General features: G+C 50.8%; 1 protein-coding gene across 1 annotated transcript in view; it reads right to left on the reverse strand.

Annotated features, from left to right (window-relative positions):
- The window catches only part of LOC133119347 (cGMP-inhibited 3',5'-cyclic phosphodiesterase 3A-like), a 54,757-nt gene that overhangs the window by 24,575 nt on the left and 21,294 nt on the right, over positions 1 to 8,888 (reverse strand). The gene's annotated exons all lie outside the window — the stretch shown is intronic.

Here is an 8,888-nt window from a genome sequence, read left to right on the forward strand (position 1 = left end):
AGGCTGCTCTTGTAACTTCCTCTCAATCACAGATATACTGGAACCTCTTCTCTGTTGAACGGGCTACAGCGCTGCTCATAGATACCTTCAGTACTTCAGCAGAGCCGCACTGAGGTGCAGTACCTCCCTCTCACCTGCAGAGGGAGACTGGCTCTCAGGACAAGAGCAAAGGAGCAGCAGTCGGCTACAGTTGGGCCACAGCGGTATAGGTGCTGGAGCCAGAAATGATTATCGGAGACCAGCCCACATAATACGTCAGCACACCTCAATACCAACCCCCCTCCCCGCCGCCCCCCACAAACATGCTTGGTGGCTCAGCCCAATAAGGCTGGTAGATCTCCAGGAACAGGGTTGGGCAGCCCTGCTCTAGCTGTTGAATGAGGCGTGCTTTGTTAGGGTTGGAGTGAAAACCTACAGGACGGTAGATCTCCAGGAACAGGGTTGGGCAGCCCTGGTTAAGGGAAGAATGGGTCATTTACATACATTCTGGAGGGAACAATTTCAGTCAGTCAGCTGTCCGGGAAGAGAACCTCCAGAGCACAGAGCGCACTCACACACACACACACACACACACACACACACACACACACACACACACACACAGAGGCCCTCTTCCCTGGTCTTCACACCGGAGCTGAGATTAATAACTTCCTCCTGCAGGGAGCGGGAGCAGGTCCGTGAGGCCTGCAGTAAAAGCGCTGACTCCTCAAAATCAAAACGTCTCCCCGGCCGGTCGCTAAATCACCGATCGCGCATTCAGAGTTCATGAAGCCTACCGATTACAGCCTGTCACTGTCAGCCTCCACAGGCCAAGACAGGCCTTTAGCCGTCAGCCTCAGAGTATGCTAAACAGCCAGTGAGTGCAAGACAGGCCTTTAGCCATCAGCCCCAGAGTATGCTAAACAGCCAGTGAGTGCAAGACAGGCCTTGAGCTGTTAGCCTCAGAGTTCGCTAAACTGCCAGTGACTGCAAGCAACTGCCTTTAGCCGTCAGCCCCAGAGTATGCAAAACAGCCAGTGAGTGCAAGACAGGCCTTGAGCCTCAGAGTATGCTAAACAGCCAGTAAGTGCAAGGAACAGCCTTTAGCCGTTAGCCTCAGAGAACACTAAACAGTCAGCAAGTGCAAGGAACAGCCTTTAGCCAGCCTATGTGAAAAAGTATAAAATAGTATACTTCAGGTTTACTTCAGCATACTATTTTCTCATGTGGAACTCTTATAGTGCCCTTGGTGGCCAGGAAGCACAAGCCTATGCCAGAAAGAACTATACTCAGAATACTTGCATAATTCTACAAACCGTAATTACACTTCAGGTCGTCTGAATATGAAATAGTTATTAATAGTTACGATATGAGTTCAGCATACTTTTTCACAGAGGAGCTTTACTGCTGTGTGCTAAACATCAAGTAAGCGCAAAACAAAAGCCTTTAGCCACCTTTACAGGGCGCTAAACGGCGTTATTGGTGGGACGTGCAGTGCATATTACCCCCTGGTGCCTGGAGTAATGAGAAACATCCACTCAGTGCCGCCTGAGCAGGTGAATCACTGGCTGTGCTTGATTTTTGATGGCTGAGCCTTTGTGCACGTTATCTCAGTACAGAGTGGAGTCATAAAGAGCTGCAAGGCCACTAAATAAATCCTGCAGATGTAGAGCAGGAGAGACTTTTACAACAAGCAGTCGTGTTGTTATCAAGAGAACTAACACAGCCTCCGTACTGGCCAGTTCCCAAACATTTCATAAGGAAGGATTTATTGCGCTGTGTCCCTGTTCTGGGTCGGGGTTGTTGTTGACACATACTCTCCTTTTAACACCCGGCCATACCGTTGGATTGATCTCCCAGCCATAACAAAGTCATTAAATTAAACAAAGTTCACCGAGCCAAGCACATTGCGCTGCCTGAAAAGCCTCATGAGATGAAAAGGAACCTTTACGGCCTGTTTTACAGACACAGATTAAAGTTAATCCTGGACTAAAACGGGTTTTTCTGGGAGAATCTCCATTCAACAAATACATTCAGCACTTGTGAAACTCAAAATGTGATCAGAATGTTCTGAACTGAACATTCTAATGTTGATGTCACAATCACTACTGGTGACTGAACAAAGTGGAGTTCTAGAACACTGACAGTTCTAGAATATTCCAAAAACCTCCTCTTCAAAGGGTTAAAAAAACAACCTTGTAAACACAGACTGAACTGCTTTTGAACATTTTGACCCCACAGTGTTGCCTTGTAGAAGTCAGATCCAGACAAACTCTGTCTGATTCTGTAAAGGGCAGCATATTTCATCACAATCACACTGACAGGAGCCATAATTAATGAAATACGGGTCTATGAGCAGAAATGAGCGCCCTGTCACTAAAGCATGTCTGAAAATAACTGAAAAATGGCAGCACTGCAGAAGGCTTATTATTCAAATTTATGGAATGTGACTAATAAAATTGTGCAAGGGCCTCCCTATCAAAGTATGAATTTAAGAGGTGAATTTACAACCACTTACCGGATTGGTCGTTTCGTTAAAATAACAGCAGTGAAAATAATACCACCTTAATTAATTCAGAGAAAGCGCAGATCGCTCTGGTGTGACGCAAGTGTACCTTTTGCGTTTCTGTATTATCGTTTTTATTAAATCAGCGGTCGTCAAAAAAACGGTAGCTTTAAAGTGCAAAGGAGCAGTCTGAAAGCCCCCTGCGAGACGTGTGAAATCTGGACTCCTGACTGCAGTGTGACGTAATAACGTCATCTCGACTGCTGTGTCCTGGGGCTGAGTCAGGGAGCCGCTGCAACTCGACGGTGACCTAATTAAATAAACCTACAGGAGTGTTAAGGAGGTAACTCAGCGTAAGCATGAGACCATGTGACTGTGTTGCATAGACATTTTGAGAATGCACCATTGCTTTCTGTGGGCATAATAGTTAGGCTTGAAATCGCAGTGGACTTGGACGAGTTCTCATTCCGGCCGCAGTTCTGGAGGGGTTTGTGGGACAGGAGGAGCGCTGGCTAAGAGGTGGACCCTGACACGGGGTCAGAGGTCGCTCAGGGGCCCCCCAGCGGAGGGCGAGCTGCGGGGCCCCGGGTTAGTAATGACGGTCGGCTGTTGTGGCTGTTGAGGTTGTTGTGGCAACTGATGTTGTCGTTATATCAGACAACAGTGGCATTACATATTTGCTCATTTCTGATGTTATACACAGCATTAAAATGTATCTAATGTCACCTGAAAAACGAACCCTCAATATTAGACATCAAGTAAGCGCAAAATGAAACGCAATAGAAACCTTCACCATGCTGAGTTTGTGCTTAAAAATTATTGCAGGTGTTCATGGCCTGGTGAACACCTGCAACCATTTCGCGTCTGTTTTCATCTCAGCGGCGAGAAGCGTTTCGCCTAATCTGCTGAGACATAACAAAATTCGCTCGGCGCAAAGCGTCTGAAATCTTTTCACGCGTTCATCAAAGAACGCGTCATGCGACAGCAGGACAGACGCGTCGGTGAGGAAAACTCGGCCACAAAGGAGTGAGATTTCCCCTGATTTCCCCCCCCGTCCTTTTGTCTTCTCGGCTGTAGCCTTTCGAATCTTCCCTCCGATCTGAAAGGGAAGCTGCTACGGTGTGAAAGGAGACCGAGCGGAAATATTCTTCAGATTAGACCGAAAGAACAACGCAGGACTCGTCTGCCCTCAGACATAACAGAAGCCTTCTTCAAAGCGATGGCGCCCAAAATGGCGGATCCTGAGCTCATCTTGGTGGAGCGGTACTTTTTCGGGGTTTTTCGCGGGCTGCCGTGACATAAGCCCCACGGAACCCAAACAGTCCCACTGCCCGTTGCCTTCTTATAAAGTCAAACAAAAGATCTGGGTATTGCCGTTACTGTTCCTGTGTAAAAACTTTATGACGGCAGAAGTCTGGCTGGTGTAGTATTTATTTTGTGGTAATGTGTCGTTGAGGGCATGTGAGCGGCCCCATAAACTCCTCGACACGCAACAAGGAGGGAGTGAGCCACTCCCGAGAACGAGAAGAACATTCTTCTCAATTAAAAGCATGGGCTCTCAAGAGCTACCACCTGCAAATGAAAATCTAGAATGGTCCGTGAGTTAACACAAGGGGGAGTGGAGAAAGGGGGTCAGCGGGTGTTAGTCGGGGGGTGCCGAACTCAAAAGAAAGGTGCACGGTTCTTCTGTCAATCATCTTCAATGTCTGGAGTAACACTTGGGTAATCTACTGTAGGGGGGGGAAATATGGGCTCAAACCAGATAAATAAATTGGATGCAACATCAGAGACCGTGGGGAGCCACTGAACAACAGCTGAGCATGGCTCAGCCTTGTAAAACAAGCACGGGCACAGACATTGAATAACAACCTGTCGTGTGTGGATGTGAAACCCAGGAAAAGTGCTTGGTTGGATATACTGTATGTACTGTACTGGGTAAACACCAGGCAACCCTGGTTTCACTGGGGGTTGTAGTCTTCCCAGCTGAAAAAAAAACAGCTGAAGCTAGGTTCAGTCCAGCTCCATACCCATCATGGTTTGACCAGCTCAAGCTATGTTTTGAAACAGCTGGTAGCTGGTTGACCAGCTCAGACCAGCTCTATACTCAACACGGCTTGTCCAGCTCAAGCTAAGTTTTGAAACAGCTGGGAGCTGGCAATTTCAAGCTGGTCATAGCTGGATTTTACACTAGGGCTACTCAACATCCCCAGTTGCTTTGAAGTCCTCTTCTAAAAACATTAAGGGCTACAATTCCACAGACCAAAGATACAAAAACCTCAAGAAAGGCCAACCAAAGGCAAAGTAGGGAGGAGATCCATAAGGAAAACACACCACCAGACCCATATCCTGTGGTACAGGGACTTATGGGAGAAATACCTCCAAACCGACACTGCAGGAAGTTGAGGCTTGCGGGCGAAAACCCTCGAGAGCAACACAGCAGAAACTAAAGCAGGGGATTCTGGGATAAACACCTCCACCATAACATTAAAGGGCGCGGGGACTTACGGCGAAATATCTCTGGAGCGACATCACAGGGAGCAGGGGTTTATGGGGGAAATGCCTGTAATGTGACACGGCAGGAAGTTTGGCTTCTGGGAGAGAGAGAGAAAAAAACTCTCTAGAGCAACACTGCAAGGAAGAAGGGGATTATGGGAGAAACGGCTCCAAAATGTCAATGCGGGGAGCTGGGGCTTAGCCTAGCACAGCATCACAGGCAGTGCTTTCTGAGAGGAACACCTCGAAAGTTCAGATAACGGGGGGACGAGGGATGAAGGGGAAAATACTCTGGCCGATATTCCGTGGAGCCCAAGCTTAAGCAGGATGGTATTTTTGGCGGCGGGTGGGAAAGCCGCCGCGTAGCGTCGTGGGCGCCCCTCTCAGACGCGTTCAGCGCGGGGGACACGGGGCCTGTTCGCCTCGTAATGAAGTCGGCCAATTACGCTCGCCTTATCTCGCCCGCACACTGAGCCGGGGACGGAGCGCTGGGCCAGGGGGAATACTGATCCGCTAGCTCATTACCGCAGGCTAACGCGGCGCTGAGATCTAGCTCATTACTGCGGGCTAACGCTAAGCAGTGCGCTAGCTCATTACCGCGCCCTAAGGCTAAGCTGTGCGCTAGCTCATTACCGCGGGCTAACGCTAAGCTGCCGCTAGCCCATTACCGCGGGCTAACGCTAGGCTGTGCGGGAGCCCATTACCGCAGACTAATGCTAAGCCGCGCGCTCGAACAGGCAGCCGCGTCTCGTCAAACGAGTAATATCCCCACGGGGGGCAAAAAGCACATCTGAGGAAGGATCATGACAGATAGGAGACCCAGACACATTAACCTTTTAGTGAACACTTATGAACGCTAAAGGGACTGGAGCACATCGGGTCGTTGCTGTTATATCTATTACATAGAGGTGGAATGTCCTTATCGCTAAACTGCAGCTGGGAGTTGCACTTCCGACCTCGGGTTACAAGTCCAGCTCCTTAAGACTTTACACCACACCGCTGTTCTAGGCCACTGTGTCTGTGTGTGTGATACAAGAGTGTGTGTGTGTGTGTGTGTGTGTGTGTGAGTGTGGTCTTAGAGTGTGTGTGTGGTGTAAGAGTCTGTATTTCAGTGTGTGTGTCTGTGTGAGAGAGAGATAAAGAGCGTGTGTGCATGTGTGTGATCTTAAGAGTGTGTGTGTGGGTTTTTTATTGTGTACAGTACATACGTGAGAGAGTAACAGTGCATTTGTGCGTGATTGTGTTTGCATGAGAGCTGGTGTGTGTGTGTGTGTCCGCCCTTGTGCGATTAGCGGTCAGCAAGGCCCGTGCCCAGTAGCCCTGAGCAGTCTGCACTGCCCTGTAGAGCCAGGCAGCAGAGCTAGGTCTCCTTCCACACACCGTTCCCCTGACCTCAGGCCCATATTCACACACCCCCAGGACCACTTCCCCCTCCCTGCAGACCCGGCCCGTGAAACACACAAACCGCGTCTCTCCAGAAGAGCTCTCTCCGACCTGTCTTCAGCCAGCCGTCTCCTCCGTTTAATCAAAACCCCAAGCCCCATACTCCAGCCTCTCTCCCTTTATATTCGAGTATTATGTTCTATCTCGCTTCGCGCTGTCGCGATTTTCGCCGGTCAGCACAACGAGACGGGATAAAAGACGAGCGGGAATCACACCGAGGCGGCGGCTGCTCAAATCCGTGACCCAAATCTGGAGACAAAGCCGCTTCCGAGGAGCCGGAATATTCCACCGATCCCTCCTCAGACCCGCGGTGAAAATGTCCGCTTTGTGATGTCAACGCTCAATCTAGCGTAGTGGTTAAGGTACTTGTCTGGGACACGCAAGGTCGGTGGTTCTAATCCCGGTGTAGCCACAATAAGATCCGCACAGCCGCTGGGCCCTTGAGTAAGGCCCTTAACCCTGCATTGCTCCAGGGGAGGCTTGTCTCCTGCTTAATCGAATCAACTGTACGTCGCTCTGGATAAGAGCGTCTGCCAAATGCCACTAATGTAATAATGTAAATGATAATGTAAATGATTTGACGGGACACACTCGCCTCGACCAAAATGCTGGCCGACTGGCTGGAAGCAGGAAGTCGTCTTCTCCCGTTTCCAGGGGAAACATTTGTGACCTTTGACCCCGAAAAGTCCCTCCCCTCCGTTTCCACACATCTGGTGCCGGTAAGTATTTGGATCAGATTATGGCGGTGCAGACCAAAACAAGCCTGTCGCCATTTCCAGGGGATCGTCTCCTTTTCCTGGGGGTCGAGCGGGAAGAGACAATGAAGGAATTCTCAGAATTTGCGTCCGCCGCTCGTCCCTGTGCAAAGCGGCTGCCCTCGGGCTGTTTGTTGTTTACGCTGCAGCTCCCCCTGAGAAGGTTCTGGAACTGGGACCCAGGTCAGCTCCATAAATCTGACATTCCTGGTCCAGTCAGCGCCGCCCCCCCTCGGTGAAACGCACGCCACAAATCAGACGGTAACGACCCCCCCCCCGCCCCCCGTGTCATGAAACTGAAAAACAGATGGAAACCATCAGACCCGTTCGCCGAGGCCGGTCTTGTAAAACTTCACGCCAATTATAAGACAGTATTTCCTTTCGGATTATTTCTTGTTTTGTTTTTTGACGGTTGACCTGAAACTGCTGGAGAACGAGCTGCAGCAGGAAAGTATCGTGGTGGTAACAGCGTGGTGGTAACAGCGTGGCGTCGACAGACGATAGCAGTCGGCCCTGAAGTGGATCCACGGCTAAGCTAAACTCCCTAATTGGCCATCTGAGCGTTGAGCTCAAAGTGAGGAAACTGCCTGGGCCGGGGAGACAATAGAGCCTCTGTTTCTCCTCAGTCTCAATACAGAGCTCGTATGGCAGGGCACTCTGTCCACACAGGAAGGTGCGACAGGCGAACGGCAATCACTCCCACAGCTCAGTTTACATGGTCAAACGGCGGTTAGCTAACGCTAATGCTAACGCTAACGCTAACGGGGTACAGCAGGCAGGCCGTGAGTCACATCCGCGAGAGGCATCTCAAGAATGCGAAAATGTCAACGCAGGCAATTAAGACGGACGCCCTGCTGCAACCTGCCAGGCCCCCCCACCGCCCAACGGACGTACGGCCGCTCGGCTAATCCTCAGTCCCGGGCCTCCAGCCTGGCTGGGAGCAGCTGAACCGTGGCTGAACTTCCCGTGGTCAGACCGCGGTTTCCCGCGAGAGGAACGGTCGCACGGTCACAGAGCGGTCGCCAGCGAGCACTCACCAAACGGCGGTCCCGTTGACAAGTCGCCTCTGGGGCTGTTCCTAAAAGCAACAAACACGGCTGCAGACACTGAACGAGGAGCGACCCCGCGCACACAAAAGACCTCTGACTGGAGAGACGAAACCGACAGGGAGGGAAAGCCGGAGTGAGCGTGCGGTCTGGACCGTTTGAGGGCTCTTCTCAGGCTTTGATCTGAAGGCAGGAGGAAACGGCTCGACGTGGGGAACGAGGCAACGGAGGAGCGGACGGAGGGAGGGAGGGAGAGAGGGAGGGAAAGAGGGGACGATGAAGGACAGCAGCCGTTAAAGCACACGCAGGCTGCAGGCCCGGGGGTTCACTGGGTTAGCTCATCGCCTCAGGGGATCTGGGACGGGGGGTTTCTGCAGCCGCACCGGTGCAGTCAGCTGAGGGGTAGCTCTCCTTTCATACTGCTCCAGTCAGAAACGCCACACGGACACTTCAGTTTGAGAGAGACGGGAGGGAGGGAGGACGAGAGAGAGGAAGAGGGGCTTAAGTGAAGTTAATAAACAACAGACGTGTTCTGCAAACCCAGAAAATATGCAGCAATCACAAAAATGACCACAGCGCCATCTGAAATATTTGCAGTCACAAGAAATGCAGATTATTTCTTGAGAAACCATACATGTATAAAAACCTTTCTTCTCTCCCTGTTAC

This window comes from Conger conger, chromosome 19, assembly GCF_963514075.1.
Source record: "Conger conger chromosome 19, fConCon1.1, whole genome shotgun sequence".
Classification (NCBI taxonomy): domain Eukaryota; kingdom Metazoa; phylum Chordata; class Actinopteri; order Anguilliformes; family Congridae; genus Conger; species Conger conger.